Consider the following 18,906-nt stretch of genomic DNA (forward strand, 5'->3'; position numbering starts at 1 on the left):
TATCCTTTCTCACCATGTCTTGGAAATAGTTACATTTAATAAAGCATGTAAATATTCACTCACTAGATGAGACCTCACCTTATTAACAAAAGCAACAAATTAGCTGACTACACTAGAGAACCATTTACACTCTAGCACGCAGAAGTTAAAACCCAAATATAAGAATCAAAAGGCTGTCTGCCAACAGTGCTCTGTAGTGCTGTGGAGCCCTCTTCAACCAGTACATAACTCTTCAACCAGGCTCAGCCCATGTTTACAAAGAAACTCACCTTTTTATTGATGTTGGAATGCACTAATTAAACTAATCCAACACATTCTCTACTCAGAGCCAACGAATTTCTCCAGAGTGAGGGCTGAAACAGGGATTAAACTGCTCAGTAACATATTCAGGAGATTCAATGATTGTTTTGGATATTTTCTATTCAATCTCTCCAGCCACGTTGTGACACACCTCTGGTGCAAGTGGCACTTGAACCATCTGGCAGAGTTGGAAGCACAATCACTGCACAAGAGCCCTCTTCACGCTCATTTCAAGCTAATAACTAGGGCACTTCAATATTTTCCTACCCAAAATGGCATGAAAGAAAACATCTTCAAAATGAGGGTTGTTGGTTCATTTTACACCGAATAGTGGATGTGGGAGGATCCAGTTATTAAATATTATTGTAATTACATTTAGTCATCATGAATATTTAAATGCATGAAAAAGCACATTTTAAGGGAACGCGATTAATCTGTTTCTAAATGATACTTTTTGAGGTGCTAAGGGGAGCATTAATACATCCACATTCCTCAAAACACCACATTTTTGCCAACAATTCAAAACTCAAAAATAAAATGGATGGTATCAGTTCAGTACATAGGTGGCAGGGAGTGCAGTGGTGGTGATTTGATTGCTTTTCACATTGGAGGAACTGATGCAGTGGGATTCCCCAGAGATTGGTACAATGATGACTACTCTTCTTGAACTATTTTATCTGTAAGTAATTTCAAAATTTGCAGATGACAGAAATTTGAAAGCATTGTGAAGAGCAAAGAGGTTAGTGTTAGACTTCAACAGGACACAGGCTCACAGAACGGACCAATATGTAGCATATGAAATTTAATACAGAGAAGTACAAAGTGATCCATTTTGGTAGGAAGTACAGGGAAAGGCAATATAAAAGTAAAGGATAAAGTAGGTGCAGGAGCAGAGGACCCACACACACACACACAAATCATTGAAGATGGCAGGGCATGCTAAGCAAGTGACTAATAAGGTATACAGGATCCCAGGCTTTACAAATTACAGGCATAGACAATAAAAGCAAATAAATTATAGCCAACCTCTAGAAAATACTAGTTTCACCTCGATTACAACCACAATACTACTTTGGAGTATTTTGTATAATTCTGGGCAGCATGTTTTAGGAAGAATGTGAAAGTATTGAAGAGGTTCAGAAAAAAAATTACAAAAATAGTTCCAAGGGTCAGAGACTTTAGGTCCACAGGAGTTTTGTGAAGCTGGAACTGTACTCTTTAGAGAAGTTTATGAGGTGGTTTGGGAGTTCAAAGTCACAAGGGAACCGGACACCGTAAGATCAGGAGAAACTGTTCCCATCAGTGGAAGGATCGAGAACCAAAGGACACAGAGTTAAGGTGATTAGCAAAAGAGCCAGAACAGCCTAAAGAAATGTTGACTGTTTCAAATGCTCTGCTTGCGAGTGTGATGGAAGCAGAGTTAATTAGGGCTTTCAAAAGAAAAATCTTTAAGCAACAGAACAAAACAAAAATAGAATGCAGGTTTACAGAGAAAACATGAGGGAATGAGATGTTTCACTCTTACATAAAGCTAGCATGGACACTCACCTGAACCTTATGACTTTTTTGGCAGTACTCATAACCTTTGGCCCCAATTCGCTAACAGGCGAGGCAAGACAAGTGAGGGAAGTGTGCTGAGCGCAGGAATGTAGGCACTAGGTGAGCGAGCGCTAAGAGAGCAAACAATCAGCCCTGAGATGCTGTTTAGTTTAATCCATGAGCTGGGGCCATGCTCCTGCGCTCAGAGTGTCCTTACAGCAGTCCTTCAATGCCAGTTGCCATTGTGCCTGCAATGCAGGTGTGCACTTCCAAAGTGTCCATAAGTGAGGTGCCATGAGGAACGCAAGGGGTTAGTAGATATTTACCACCCAGTCCTTGCCTTCCTTGACCCAGGTCCCTGGTTAACTCCAATAATATAACTCGACATGGTAATTTGCACCTGTAACCTACTAATCTCTTCACAATCAGCTCCCAGTCTTTTCAGTATCAAGGCACACTTCAAGGGCACAAACAATTGCACTGCACAATCACTTTTTTAAAAAAAACTATTTTTCTAATCAACCTCTTCAGAGATGTTATTACACATCTGCCATGTGTTTGCCCACTCACTCAACTTGTCTGAAACACTTTGAAGTATCCTTGCATTCTCCTCAACTCACGATCCTGCTCAATTTTGTGCCATCAACAAGCCTGGTAATGTTCGTTTCGGTTTCCTCATTCAAATTATTTATATGTATTGTAAATAGCTGGGGCTCAAACACTGACCCTTTTTGTACCCCACTCTAGTCACTGCCTGTCACCCAGAAAAACCCCATTTATTCTCATTCTCTGGTTTCCTGAGTGTCATCGCTTCTCAATTTGTTCCAATATATTACTCCTATTCCATTCACTTTAATTTTGCCCCACTAGCGTTTTTTATGGAACCCTATCGAAAGCCTTCTGTAACACCAAATTCACCACACTTTACTATTTACTGTAAACAGAGGATTAGGGAGTGCAAGGTAAAATTCCTAATCGTAACTCAACCATTAGTTCTTTCTCCTCTACTATACTTAAGGGTATGAGTAAGCACCGATTAACACAGAGTGGAAAAAAGTGTAAATGGAACACCTCCTTTCCCAACCTGCCCAACTCTCACAATTAACTAAACTCCCAGCACACCGCTCCTGTCAAGCTCAGTGCTAAGTCTCACTGAGATGCCATACTTACATGTTCTGATAAAGTTAGCTGTCCCCCAGTTGCAGAAAAAGAAAGTTTTAAACTAGCTTCCTTAGTTAATTAATGGCAGCTCTTCCACTGTGAATACATTGGATAGCCTTGCTCAGTCCTCAGCTCATGAATTTTCAATTAAATCTTAATTATTAAATACAAACAAATTTAGAGATTTTTAGGAAGAGATTAAGGGCAGAATTTTTTGAGCTTCTGAACAACGTGGGCAATAGTAAGTCCATTGGGAATATATTGAGAGATCTGAAAAAAGTGAGATTCTCAACATTGAGAAAAATTAGTTTGATTTTCCACAAAGAGGTTTGAACAGTGAGACAACAATCTCAATAGTGAGTGATGAGAGGCCAACTGACATGCTTTTATATCTCATTAGTACCTAATCTCACCTCGTTAACATGCAGTTTAATATTCTCACACATGGCAGAGAGAAACTAGGTAACAATAATTGCCATCATGAAAGTCAGGTTGCATACCTTGTAGCTCTGGCTCACTCACTCACTCAGTCCTGGCCACCAGTCCCCAGCATCTCAGGGTACGCTTCACTGGTAGAGATCATCTGCACAGCCCATTCCTTGAGACTGGCTACAGACAGACATTCTCTAGCCTCACTACGTCATCATGGCTCATTTAAGCGCAGTTATCCACTTTGGAATGCACCAACACCTCACACTATAATGCTGCTACTAAGTCACTTCGCCCGCAGGGAAAGGCTTCCATGTCATGGATTCAAGCCAGATGCACCTCGGGCTCTTCGCTCGCTTTCTTATTCTCTTTGTGGCAACTTGGATGCTTACAGCATCTCTGCCTTACCCTTGCTGTGCTGCACTTTGCTGCCTCATTCAGAACTTACAGGTTCTCATCGTACATTTGACAGCAATAGTCCCCTATCATGTGTATGTCAAAAAACTTGATCAGCAGACACTTAATTCAGGCCAACAATGTGCATGGCTCACTTGGACGTGCTCCATTGATCTCCTTATTGAAGGCCTCCATGTCTGCACTAAGGAGCTGCTCTGTTTTTGATATTACTCATACCAGCTCAGTGGAACAGCTTTCAATCTAACCAGGCACAGAAACTTTGGTCGTCTTGTGCTCTCTACACAAATGCTGGTACGTGAATGGATAAGGAACATCGGCCTTTGGAAGCCCTGGACCTGAAATAACCTCCAGTGGATGGGGAGCTGCCTCCTACTATGGAACGTCCATCCATAGGTATCCTCAAGAGGCAACAAAGATACAGGAGAGTGCCAGTCATTCTTGCTCCATGGAATACCATTCAGAGGAGGGGGGGCCAGTGGAGTCATACTCTCTTAAGAATTAGCAGCCAGAACACCATGTCATGATGTGCTATATATTTCATAGAATCCCTACAGTGTGGAAACAGGCCATTCGGCCCAACAAGTCCACACCGACCATTGGAGCATCCCACCCAGACTCATCCCCCTATAATCCACCTAATCTACACATCCCTGAACACTACAGACAATTTAGCATGGCCAATCCACCTTGCCTGCACATCTCTGGACTATGGGAGGAAACTGGAGCACCCGGAGGACACACATGCAGACACGCCAACGTATCTGCAATGGATCTTCTTCCACTGGGGCCAATGAGAACAATAAGAAGATGTTTCCTGCACATCAGGTTCCCACGCACGTTTCCATATCTGGACCTTCATTGCTGTTCAGTCAGACATAGGATGCCACTTGGATTCAATGCTCCACACAACTGGAGGACACACCAACACCATGTGATGGTCAAAGAAGATCCGTGAGAGCTGCAGCCTTGTACTGAACTGGACAATGAGAACATTCATCAAAAGGCACAAAACCGTCATCTTACACCATTGCAGCATTGGCCAAAGCAACCCAGACAGGACGGCTTTGTGAACCTCGTTCAATGCAATCAATTGTGTGAAGTCATCCTTCACTGACTAAGTGCTTTGATGCTGCTGAAGACAGCTGCCCTGAATAATCACAATGGCAAGTGCAATTTACCAATTGATTTTCTTAAATACTTTACTTGTTGTTTAACAAAAGTTAAGGTTAAAAATCGACGGAAGACTTCAAAATATCTAACTCTCCACCATTCAATCATGATAAAAGTTTCATGCCAGCTTGGGCACTATGGAAAGGCTAACTATTGCGCAGACAGGATTATAACATTATGTAGCACTAAGGATGGTTTGTTTCCATACCTTCATTCTCACAGTTGTAGCTAAAATGATATTCGCTCACACAACTGATGATGAAAAGTGAACATACATTTACAAATGTGACAAATTATTTACAATTAAATATCACTTTTATACCTCAGAAGATTGTATTGATGCTTTTCTTGCCACCACATCTAGGTGCAGTCCCAGGGGTGAGCAGTTGGGGTGGAGGAAGCCTGCCCAACAGTGGAGTCTATTGGCCTTGGAGTTTTGAGCAGGAGATTTTGGGGGCGTTTGTAGCTGAAGGGCCCAGGCAGTACTGACAGTGTATTGCCCAGATGAAGATGCACCCTCCTTGGCTTGAAGTCTCACAGAGTCGGGATTGCAGACAGTGTTAAGGTAGAGGGGCCAGGCATCTCGGGAGTGTCCTCTGAAGAGACTTCTGGGAGTCTGTCTGTGGTTCCATCTACTTCTGGGTACCTACTGGCACCACCCTGTCTCATTGTGGGAAAGGGGCACCTGGAGTAAGGCAAGGTCCCCCGTCACCTTAATATTGGTGCTGACCACCAATGGCTAGAGCAAGGAAGTGCGGGTCTGCGTGTATATACAGCTGACAGCAAGTGTGTGGACCTGGCTCCCCTTGGCAGCTGCTAACCTGTCCACAAAGACAGCAGGACACTCAAATGCCACAGGCGGTATGGTGCTGAAAGCATTGGTGAAGTTCTCCAACTTTTGTGTCAGTTTTCCGAGTGCCTCCGACAAGCCTGTCTGCTGCTCCTATTTCTGCTTCTGCATTTTGATGAAGTTCTTACGGACTGACATGTTGGGGTCCTCTCCTACCTGGAACAGAGCAGGAGCCTGATCTCAGATAGTCCTCGGAATGCCAGTGACCTGTGGAATTTCTTCCATGGCCAGCTGCAGAGTTGTGGCAGTAAAATGCTAACTAGAACATGCTTAGGGCTCCAATATGGCTAGTGTATCTACCGTGAGGTCAATATGAGCTGGTGGAAAGAGACTGTCTTCTCAGTGCCTCTTCCATGGGATCTGTGGCTTCTTCCTTAGAGATGGAGAAGTAGATGACACCACTAGGAACTGGTGTCTCCAGCAGTAAACATGTGTATGCCACTGGATCCTGTAGCAAACTAGTGAAAGAATGAGTTGCAAAAGAGGGATAGATGTTTGTGCATGTTGAAAGCATATTCACAGTGTTGATAATGGAGAGCAGTGCAGCAACAGAAATAAATATTAGTTGGTTCAGGACATAGAGGTCTTGGCATCACAGTATCAATGGTCATGGTCCTTTCTCACTAGGGCAAGAATTCTCCCTTTCCTGGGAGGGGAGGAGAAGAGAGTTGGGCCCCCTCAGTGTGGGAACTGGCTCTCTCTGTTGTACTGAGAGCTGTTTTCTCCTGGAAAGCGACAAAGGGAGGTATTAATGAACATGATGGCACAGCGGTTAGTGCTGGTGAGGAAAAAAGGTGCCAAGGTGCCCTGAGTGAGTGGGAAGTGCAGAGGGGATACACAGCGAGCAGTCTCAGGGAATTGGGTGGATGAGTAGACAACTTGCCTTGGCAGCATGTGGATGAGAAGCAGAGTTAGAGGGAGTGTGAAGTAGCAGAGAGATGGTGGTAATTACCCTTGCCGAAACTATCATCATTCTTCCTGCGTTGCTGGGCGTACCTCCAGATTCTGCACCTTACACTCGCCCTGGTGACAACTTCAGACCAGGCTGGCAGCGTCTGGTGCCATCGTCTCCTCTGGTGGTGCTAAGATAAGATGATGGTCCTACATATCACCCCCTCTACGAAGACTTCCAGCTCCCTGACCGCAAATTGGGGTGCCCGCTTTCTTCTGTTGGCCATCTTCAGGGTAATTCATCCTGCGCTGCAACGGTGGATTGCAGTTCCCGACTTGCAGCAATTGTCCTGATCCACCTCTAGCATTTAAATTTGCCACTGGTGGTGGAAATCCCAGCAATGGCAAATATGACCGGAGCAAAATAGCACAAGAGTAGTGCCATTGAGGTGTGGTGCATACATGATGTAGTGAACGGAAGAAAATTGTGTTAGATAGCTCACTAGACCTCAATGAAAGAAACCCTTCATGAAAGTCACCAAAAAATTAACAATTAGCTGACATTTGGGAAAATTTCCCCCTAAAAATCCCTCAATTCACTAAAACCCCAAAGCGCTATTCAAGCCACACTCGTCCCATCATTAATTAATAGAGCCACCCATCCTCCTTCAATGCTCTCAAGAAGTCATATGCAACAAGATCTGGACAATATCCAGGCTTGAGCTGACAACTGCCAAGTAACGTTCATGTCGCACAAATGCTACGCTACGACCATCGCCAATAAGAGACAAACTAACCACCGACTCTTGATGCTCAATGGTGTTACCATCACTATGTGAATCCCCCACTATGAACATCCTCAGGGTTACCATTGATCAGAAACTTAACTGGACTCTCCATACAAATACAGTGGCTACAAGAGCAAGTCAGAAGTTAGGAATACTGAAGTGAGTAACTCACCTCCTAAATCCCCAAAGCCTGTTCATCATCTACAAGTCAGAAGTCAGGAGTGTGATGGAATACTCCCGCTTTCTTTTCATTTTTGATTGATTTTGATTTTATCGTCATGTGTACCGAAATACAGTGAAAAGCTTTGTTTACAAGCAGTACAGGCAGATTACAGTAAGAAAGGACATACAGATCAAAAAGACTGAGAAGCATGCAGGTTATTTTGCAGGTCACATTATTTGAAGCTAAAGTCCGTTCAACAGTCTGATCACAGCCGGAAAGAAGCTGTTCCTGAACCTGCTTGTGCGTGTGTATCTGTATCTGCCTGACTGAAGAGGTTATAGGTAATCATTACTAGGGTGTGATAGGTCTTTGATGATGTTGGCCATCTTTCCACAGCAGCAAGCTGTGTACATACAGTCCATGGATGGAGGTTTGGCTTCTGTGATGGTCTGGGCTGTGCACACAACCCTCTGTAGTTTCTTACGGTCCTGGGCAGAGCCGTTATGCACCCAGACATTATGCTTTCAATGGTGCATTTGTAGAAGTTGGTGAGGAACCTTATGGACATCCTAAATTTCCTGAGCTGCCTGAGGAAGAAGAGGCGTTGCTGTACCTTTTTGACTGTCACATCTACGTGAGAAGTCCAGGACAGGTTGTCAGTTATCGTCACTGAGGAACTTGATTCTCTTCACCCTCTCAATCTCAGTTCCGTTGATGCAGATGGGGGCGTGTTCTTCTCCCGTCAGGGTGCAGCTCCAACAACACTCAAGAAGCTTGACACCATCAAGGTCAAAGCAGATCATCCATTTGATTGGCACTACATCCAGAAACATCCACTTCCCTCCGCAACTACAGTCAGTAGCAGCAGTGTGTACTATCTACAAGATGCAATGCAAAAATTCACCAAAGATCCTTAGGCAGCACCTTCCAAACCCACGACCACTTCCATCTAGAAAGGCAAGGGCAGCAGATACATAGGAAAACTGCTACCTGCAAGTTCCACTTCAAGTCACTCACCACCCTGACTTGGAAATACGTTGCCATTCCTTCACCATCACTGGGTCAAAATCCTGGAAATCCTTCCCTAAGGGCTAGGGATGGGCATTAAATGCTACCAACCAGCGACACCAATGCCCACACGTGAATAAAAAGACAATCAGATTTGAACTGTTAGCTCTGTTCCTCTCTCCAAAGCTGCTGCCAGACCTGCTGAGTTTCTCTGGTACTTTGTTTTTATTTACACCAGATTCTTGAGGTTGCTGTCTGGATGATAGAAGTCTTAATGCTGAAGTTAGATGCTCTTCAAGAAGCTCCCAGAACTTTCTAATCATTTTTCAGAAGACCAGAAGTGTCAATTCTGTAAAGACCCTCCTTGCCAATGACAAACAACATTTTTAAGAGTTCTTTTCCTTGGTATCATCTATCACTTGATCCATAAAATCGAACAGCATATGTTGTTTGAATCGTATGGTAGTTCAGTAAGGGTGTCACTGAATGCGGAGTTCATAATGAAGCTTCTGCTATCCATGATTCTATCTTAAAACTGGTGGACTGTACCCCCTTAAGCCATGTGGCCCTGATTTTGTGTCAGTGTAAATGTAAAAAGTGTTTTTATTCCACAGCAAGGACTTTGCAGCTTTAGTCAATGGACTTTGTTCCAAGAAACTGTTACTTACACAATTGACCGTCAGGAACAGAATATTCCAGCCTCCAGCGTTTCTATTGCACCAAACTAGCATTATGCTGCACAAAAGTGTACTGCACCCTTCTTTTGTCTCTTTTAATTAAGATATTAAAATTTTATTTTATGTTAAAAGAACTTACATTCTAATCACAAAGAAATTAGCTCATTTTCTTGATTACTACTGTATATACAGATCTATACGTTTGACAGTACTCATAGAAATTGATGCTATTTAAGGATGAGCAAGTCTTCATTTTGTGAAAATTCTCTGCTGTGTCATTGATCTTCAATTAGTTTTCCAAATATCTACCACCACGACATTGGAGAGTTTGAGTGATAGCCATCATTGCTACCATAGTGTGAATTTGCCTCCAACAGGGTGTTTTTTTTAAACTGATTCAGCAATACTCATGGTGTCTCCCATAACACAAGAAACTGGATGTCAATACTGTGGCATTGGAGAATCTAAACCACGCTTCTTATTGCAACAAAATATTATATGCAAACTTGACAGTCCTCATGCACAACTTTGGCTGGACTAGCATTAAGCATAATGTTACATCACAGGATACTCCGAATGATCAGAGGTAAGATGGAGCATGAGGTCTTTATAACATATCATATCCTATGAGGCAGTGATGATGTCACAACTGTGTATCTTAAAGTTGTACTGACACAAAGGTCATGAGACATAACACACTGAGAACAGTGTCACTCCTCTTCACTACACTGTTCACTAATACACATTCTCTTTCTGCATTTTCGCCCTTCCCCCCAACCCCCACACTCAAATGTTCCAGGTCCAGGGAGGAAGGGCCTCCCAGCTTGGATTAAGTTGTAACTGTACAGCTGCACAGTAATGATCACCCACCCCACCTCCAAAACTCTCCAACCACCAGCACACCAGAATGGAGGCCCAGTTGCAAAGGCCATTTTCTAATTATAGATTTCAAAAACCTGGAAACAGAATGGTTTCACCCTGGAGAACCCGCTCCTACATTTACCAGAAAAGGCATCCTGTTGCTGCTTTCATATTGGAAAACTCCAATAGCTGGCCCACTGTGTTTAATTGGACAGCCAAATTGCCTTCATGCTATTAATTGGTCAACTCTGGGGCACATGGAGATGAATGATTCACATGCTCCCAAGCCACACGACTCCGGCATCAGGTCCTGAAGCCCTTGGTGAAAGTCCTATCCAAGGTGTTTGTGAAATTTATCTTGAATTGTGCAACACTCTTGTTTCGACAATGTCTTCCTTTTTCTATCAAAGGTCAGGTTTCTCAATGCCTCCCCAAGGGTGTGTAATAAGCATGAAACTGTTTCTAAGCATGCATTACTATACTTTCCACCTTTTGCTGGTTAGAATTGAAATGCAAGTTCTCTCTTCTAGTATGTCTGTGATTCAGTCAACTCAACTTAAAATATTATTTTATAACTTAATCCTTCAAAAGCAATTAATTTGTGGAATTTAAATGTGTCTAAGTTTCATATTGACACTTGGATTATAATGGGATTGAAGCGGAATATCTTCATTTCACTATTTTAAACTGTATCAAACATAACAATGATGAAGTTGTACAATCAGTCTGGAGATGTTTTGAAATGTATATGGATTTTGCCAAAACAGTAATGTAATGCAAAAGTCTGCCTGTTCTGAATTCCAGCTGCACTAAAGCAAGAATTGCAAGACCATCTTTAGTTTGGGTTCACAGCAGGAATAGAGCAACCCTAGAATTTTATAAATGCTCATATTAAGCTCTTTTACAATCATAAGAGTGTCTGCTTTAGCTTAAACTGAAAAGCTAGCAAGTGTTACTCTGCACATGCTTGTGAGCAGTTTGCAAACTGCTAAATTCAAAGTACTAATGGCAGAATAATTCAACATTGCAAGCAAGACATTATCTTCCAAAATTGCATATGTATGCAGGATAAATATAGCCTTTTAAAAACCGGCCAGTATTTCACATTTTGAGTACATAACTAATCCATATAGTGTAAAAAAAAATTGCATTACACAATGCTGCAGAATTTCATTCTGTTTCCTTCAAGAGATTCTGCTATTAGCACGACTGGCCACAAAATGAGATTTAACTCAGAAAATTGAAGCCTGTTTACAACCTCAAAGTTGAGGGTAAATAATTAGTCAGTATTAAAAATCAGTTAAAGAAAATGTCCATGTAAAGTATCAATAGAGTAGAAAAGGGAGAGAAAGGGGTGAATAGATAGATAAAGATTATATTTAGACTGCTGAGAAATATTCACAAAACTATTCTGATGAGGTGAATTTGAACTGAAAGTTCCAGAAAACTTTTCTCAGTAACCCACTTCCTTTATGAATGCATATTGCACATATAATCATTTGTAACAACGTCAGTCCCTGTTGGTTTCACACTTGCAGCTGCTGTAGCGGCTTTGCCACACATATTGATGCCAGCTTCAAAATAAGGGGCCACATACAACATCTTTCTGTAGCGTGCCCAAAGGAGTTATTATTTAGTAAAAGTTAAAGCTAACTGCATGGACAAATATTAGCTGCTTGAAATAAACCAAAAAACATTGCTGTATTTAAGAGTTTGATCCAATACTACTGATTTCATTTTCAATAGGAGACAATTCAGCGCAAAAAATTTCATTTCTTTCTTAAAATGGTTCATCATAAGCTAAACTACCAAAGAAATACACCACAGTAGCAGGAGGAAAAATAAATTTCCGTTAAACCATCTTTTAAAAGGTTGTGTTAAGACACCAACTGAAAAAAAAGGAAGTAGGAGTACAGGAAATGTAAAAAAACCTCCACAACAACTGCATTCTTACCGAGAAACACAGACCACGTTTCAAAAACGGTTACTTCGCTCATCATACTCATGCACAATGTTCCTTTTGAAAATTAGAAATGAAGTGTGAATGAAAAAAAAAATTGTTTGTTATATACAACTAATTTACTGCAGGATCAACTGGGCAAAATCTTAAAGTGAATTTTGAGGAGTTTTATTTTCTAAAGAAATGAATCTCACTATTTTGGTTTTAATGTTATCCCCTGTTGAATTTGTGTGGTCATAAGAAAAACATTAGTATATTGCAGTAGCCAACTGAGGGGCATTACCTTATGGACCAGATGAATGATTTCTTCTGGTAGGGAAATCTAAAATAGTGGACCAAAATCTTAGAATAACAAGTAGGCCAGTTCAGGGTAAAAAAAAAAGGGTCATAATTTGACACCAAAAAACTGAAAACCTGGAACCTGCTTCCCCGAAATGTTGTATCAGAGATAGTAGGAACTGCAGATGCTGGAGAATCTGAGATAACAAGGTATAGAGCTGGATGAACACAGCAGGCCAAGTAGCATCAGAGGAGCAGGAAGGCTGACGTTTCAGGCCTAAACCCTTCTTCAGAATTGGGGAAGGGGAAGGGGATTCTGAAATAAATAGGGAGAGAGGGGGAGACGGATAGAAGATGGATAGCGGAGAAGATAGGTGGAGAGGAAACAGACACGTCAAAGAGGCGGGGATGGAGCCAGTAAAGGTGGGGAGGTAGGGAGGAGATAGGTCAGTCCAGGGAGGACGGACAGGTCAAGGGGGCAGGATGAGGTTAGTAGGTAGGAAATGGGGGTGTGGCTGGAGGTGGGAGGAGGGGATAGGTGGGAGGAAGAACAGGTTAGGGAGGCAGGGACGAGCTGGGCTGGTTTTGGGATGCGGTAGGGGGAAGAGGAGATTTTGAAGCTTGTGAAATCCACATTGATACCATTGGGCTGCAGGGTTCCCAAGCGGAATATGAGTTGCTGTTCCTGCAACCTTCGGGTGGCATTGTTGTGGCACTGCAGGAGGCCCAGGATGGACATGTCTGAGGAATGGGAGGGGGAGTTGAAATGGTTCGCAACTGGGAGGTGCAGTTGTTTAGTGCGAACCGAGCGTAGGTGTTTTGCAGAGTGGTCACCAAGCCTCCGCTTGGTTTCCCCGATGTAGAGGAGGCCACAACGGGTACAGCGGATGCAGTGTACCACATTAGCAGATGTGCAGGTGAACATCTGCTTGATGTGGAAAGTCTTCTTGGGGCCTGGGATGGGGGTGAGGGAGGAGGTGTGGGGGTGGATGTAGCACTTCCTGCGGTTGCAGGGAAAAGTGCCGGGTGTGGTGGGGCTGTTGGGGAGTGTGGAGCGGACAAGGGAGTCACGGAGACAGTGGTCCCTCCGGAAAGCAGATAAGGGTGGGGAGGGAAAAATGTCTTTGGTGGTGGGGTCGGATTGCAGATGGCGGAAGTGTCGGAGGATTTCACAAGCTTCAAAATCTCCCCTCCCCCTACCGCATCCCAAAACCAGCCCAGCTCGTCCCCGCCTCCCTAACCTGTTCTTCCTCCCACCTATCCCCTCCTCCCACCTCAAGCCGCACCCCCATTTCCGACCTACTAACCTCATCCCGCCCCCTTGACCTGTCTGTCCTCCCTGGACTGACCTATCTCCTCCCTACCTCCCCACCTACACTCACCTTTACTGGCTCCATCCCTGCCTCTTTGACCTGTCTGTTTCCTCTCCACCTATCCTCTCCTCTATCCATCTTCTATCCGCCTCCCCCTCTCTCCCTATTTATTTCAGAACCCCCTTCCCCTCCCCCAATTCTGAAGAAGGGTCTAGGCCCGAAACGTCAGCTTTCCTGCTCCTATGATGCTGCTTGGCCTGCTGTGTTCATCCAGCTCTACACCTTGTTATCCCCAAAATGTTGGGCCAGTTAAAATCTTCAAGACTGAGAGCTGATAGCTTTTTATTTAGTACCAGAGGGTATCGGGGGAAGTGCATCCAAAGTGGGTAAATAGTGTTGTGGTGTAGATCAAGCATGATCCAATTAATTAGTAGAAAAGACACAAGGAGCTGAATGGTCTATTCCTGATCCTATGTAGGTGCAAAGAGCCAATTCCCATGTCAGATGTATTAATTGTTTGGGCAGCTATTTTAAATGCCTAATCTTAAAAATAGAAGTGCAATTTATTCAAAGGAAGTCAAAATGAAGTAAATGCTAGTCATTACAATTTTCTGTACAAGCATGCCTGTAAATTAACAGTAGGCTAAGTGTTGTTTAAGCTAAAATATTATGATGACATTAATAGTAGAATCCATATTGACAATGCTTGTAAACATGTCGATCAAACTGTAATGCCAAAACCAAATTTGTAAAAAATGCTTTTTCCATCACGCACAGTGTTCAATCTGTACTGGAGTTGGCTCCTGTAACACCTGAAAGATTATTCAAAATTGACAACCATTGAAAACAATGTCTTGATTAGATGTTTCCCTTGTCTCGTTCTTGCATTAAATTTCAGTATTTGCAATTTCAGTTGAGTGTAATATCCCTGCTTTTTTGGGACATTCAATTAATACAGCTTTTTAAATTGCCAATTTACACTGGCACCTATTTGAGACTATTTAAGACTGAACCGAGTTTACCAAAACACCATTTACCAAAATGATCATCTACGGATTTTGAATATATTTGATTTTAACTGTTCCAGCAATGATGGCCATGCCTTAGCTACCAAGGCACAAAGTTCTGGAATTCCCACCTCAAAAAACTTTCTATCTCTCTGCCTTGACTTCCACATGTAATTATATCGTGTCATTACTATTGAGAAACATTTCAAGACACTTCATTAGAAATCAAACCAGACAAAATTACAGACCAAATCAAGTTGCATTTTATTGATAGAATTTACATCTCCTTCATTTGAAGCACTACTGAGTCACATCCTGTTTGCAAGGGAGAAGAGCAGGTGTACAACTAGTGTTTTAAACTCAAATAAGAGCAAATGTGGCACAAATATTGAACTAAATATGGTGTATTAGGGTATTAACCTAGGAGATAGGTCAGTAAAGAACAATGGCATACATTTGAGGGGATATTTCAGAAAACTCACTAACATCTTATTAGCACTCTAAAGAAATATCCAAAGGGAGGACCTACTAGCTATGGTTAGTTAAGGAAAGCATCAAACTTAAGGAATAAACAAATAATTGTACAGATGAGTAGCAAATCAAATGATTAGTAGAGAATGACTAAAATGATAATCAGGAGGAAAAAATGAGTATGACAGAAGCTAGCTCAGAATGTAAAAGCAGATAGCAAAAGTTTCTGCAGGTATTTAATAAAGAAAAGACTAAGTAAAGCAAATATTTGTATTCTGGAGAGTGAGAATGGGGAGTTAATCGTAGTTAGTAACAAATAAGTGGATGAAATTAACAATATTTGGTTCCGTCTTCACTATACAGGAATGCAAACAACATCCCAGTAATAGCTGTAAGTCAGGAGGTGAAAGGAAGAGAGCAATTTTGGTGAAATTACTATCACCAACGGAACAATACTGAGCAAACGGATGGTCCCGATTCCTCATGGACTTCATCCTAGGGTTTGAGAAGGGTTGGCTAATGTGGTGTAGATGGGTTGGTGCTAATGTTCCAAAATTTATTAGGTTCTATCAGACTGGAAAGTAGCAAATGTAAGGAGGAAGGCAATCAGGAAAGAAATAACTGTAGACCAATTAGTTTGGTGTTGTACATGGGGCAGGTGTTAGTCTCTTAAATAATGATCAAATCTATGATGGGATGAGTGAGTGAGTGAGTGTTCCAAGAAGGAAAGGTTAGAGAGACTGGGCGTATTTTCACTAGAGTTTAGAAAAGGGAGTGTGATTTGATTGAAGTGTACAAGATCCTAAACTGTCTTAACGAGGTGGCTGGGAAAATGGCGTTTCCTCTCGTTGGTAAGTTCTGAACAAGGAGGCATCAAATCAAAATTACACTCATCCATTTAGAGGTGAGGAGAATTTCTTTCTCCCGAAGGGATGCGAGACTTTGGAACTCTACCTCAGAGGTGGGTGCAGATGGGGTCATTGAATACTTTTAAGACAGAGATAGATGGATTCTTAAACAAAAACAGAAATGCTGAAAAAGCTCAGCAGGTCGGGGAGTACCTGCAGGGAGAGAGAGTCAGAGTTAATGTTTCGAGTCCAGTCACCCTTTGTCAGAATCAATAGGGAATAAATGGGAATGCAATTCGAAACACAAACAAAATCAGCCACGACCTTTTTGAATGGTGGAGCAAATTCGAAGGGCCAAATGGACAACTACTTCTCCTAATTTGTATATCTGTAACATATGGTATAATGCACACAAGTTCACGTCCAACTTTTTATCTGGGAAAAAAGCATCCACCTTCTGCCAGCGCAGTTTGTCCAGAAGTGGGGTGTGGAAAGTTTTGATAGGTGTGGAGGCAATGACTAATATCGTCAGTCTTTCTTCCATTTGGTGAAATCATATCCCATACTTGCTGTGTCAATCTCTATTTATGAATGGATTGATATTTTCACCTGGCTGGTGACAGTAATGGCATGAACTCAAGCCTATGAATCCTGAAATCAGTCCTGACTTTATGCTGATCTCTAGGACTTGGAAAATCTTGCCTGGATCTTTGCGGTCACCATCCAACATTTTCCAGATTTGCTGTGTTAGCAAATAACTTATGTAAAAAAAATATTTTCGCACAACTGTTTCAGGTCTGGAATGCACTTGCTGGAAGTGTGGTGGAGGCTCAAGTCAATGAAGACATTCAAGATGGCATTGTAGTAATTTTAAAATCAACCTGTTCAGACATGATATGAAACATGTCTGCAGCAAGCGGGACTTAAACTTGGATCTTCTGGCCTAAAGGTAGGGGCAATACCACTGTACCACAACAAACCTAAGAAAACATTACATGTTTATTTGAATAAGAATAACATGCAAGGGTGCGGGGAAAAGACAGTCAAATGGCACTAAATTGTAACGATACGCTAAATGACCTTCTCCTGTACTACAACAATTTGGCAGCCTGCCTCTTTGTCTACAACTGTTGGTCCATAAAATGAAGATTCATTTTGCCTTAGAATAACTGGAATTTGGACAGAACGTCACTGGAACACCAGTCCATGTGCAGAATACTCATCCTTCCTTTCCCACTCCCATCTCCTCTTCTCCCCCATTACTGGTTTCCCAATTCTCTAAACTTCTCCTCTTTGTTCCTTTCCACCTTGATTGTGCTCTTGGCTCGCTTCTTCTAAAAAAAAAAAATTTCTAGTTAGTCTTAACAATCCAGATGCTGTGAAAAATCAGTTCATACTACAAGGGTGTAAAATTGGAAAGTTCCCAGAAACAGCCACAGGGATCATGATACACAATTAACCCACTATATCTTCTTCTGATGCAGGCAGTATCCAACCTTCATGCTGCCTGCTCAGTTGCGTGATTGTAACATGTAACCAGTGTGACAAAAGGTGCTCCTGAGTGGCTCTATGATTAACCAGTATGCCCATTGGCAAACAAGGCCACAGGAATTGAAGCCAATATGCCCTACTTAAAGCCAGCCCAGATTTCTCAAATGGGTAGTGTATTCTGGCTGCAGCAAATACTGGAAGTGACTGGGCAAGAGTATCTGAGAAATAAAGAACAGTGAATACGGTAGAACAGAGCATGCAACAAGATTTTTTGACATAGCCCTAGAGATCTTGATGTAGGAATAGAATGATCCTCTATCCTTAGAGCATCAGTCAGCTTTCTAGAGACACTGTAAAGATGATGTTGCATGCCAAATGTCATATCCCTACAAAATGAACCACTAGTCTCACACATTGTTCAATGCAGCAATCTACTGACCAATAATTTCTAGCCATTCTGACCCATGCCTCATGATATAATTTCACCTCATCCTCACAGTGTTGCAAGCCTCACACCCACATCTCACAGTGTACCCATGTTGTCAGCTATTCAACCATGACAAAGACATTGCCAAATCGCATTGCACCATACTCAAGTGACACTCCTCTCTTTCTCTTGCAGGATGAAGTGCTGCATGACTGCAAATAACCAGAAGGGACAAAAACAAAGTTGCTAGAAAAGCTCAGCAGGTCTGGCAGCATCTGTGAAGAAAAAAATCAGAGTTAACATTTTGGGTCCATTGACCGTTCCTCCAGACCGTACCAGACCCGAAACGTTAACTCTGCTTTTTTCTTCACAGACACTGTCAGACCTGCTGAGCTTTTCCAGCAACTTTGTTTTTGTTCCTGTTTTACAGCATCTGCAGTTTTTTCGGTTTTTACTAACCAGCAGGGAATGGACATGGTTGCATGTCTGCTATGGAAAGTGCATGTGCTCCCAGAGAACGGTCCAGGCAGTGGAAACATTGCTCATTGATCAATTCAAGTACATTGTGTGTCATTTCATGGATCTTGAGGTACATATAGTATAAAATGTATATGCTGCTCATACACGCATGCATTACACTGGAGTGATGATCATTGGTGGTCAGCAGATAACGCTGGCTTCCTTTGGTTTTACATGGTACCTCAAATACTGATGGTACCTTGGTTGTTGCCAAAATACTGGGCACTCACCTACTGGATGCACCGAATATGCACAGCAGCTAGATGATGAGAAAGTGGAACCCTTTCCTGTTGTGGTTCATCTTTAAAGCTATATGCAGCACCTACAGAGCTGCGTG

General features: G+C 42.3%; 1 protein-coding gene across 4 annotated transcripts in view; it reads right to left on the bottom strand.

Annotated features, from left to right (window-relative positions):
* LOC109918326 (tumor necrosis factor alpha-induced protein 8) overlaps positions 1-18,906 on the bottom strand; it is a 126,449-nt gene that overhangs the window by 96,207 nt on the left and 11,336 nt on the right. Inside the window, exon 1 of one of the 4 annotated variants that reach the window (XM_048620647.1) lies at positions 3,010-3,028. The exons of the other annotated variants lie outside the window; for them this stretch is intronic. The gene's annotated coding sequence lies outside the window, so the exon portion shown is untranslated. Of the gene's footprint in view, positions 1-3,009; positions 3,029-18,906 lie in introns of those variants that run through there. 4 annotated transcript variants of the gene reach the window in all.

Source organism: Rhincodon typus, chromosome 3 (genome assembly GCF_021869965.1).
Source record: "Rhincodon typus isolate 14 chromosome 3, sRhiTyp1.1, whole genome shotgun sequence".
Taxonomy (NCBI): Eukaryota; Metazoa; Chordata; class Chondrichthyes; order Orectolobiformes; family Rhincodontidae; genus Rhincodon; species Rhincodon typus.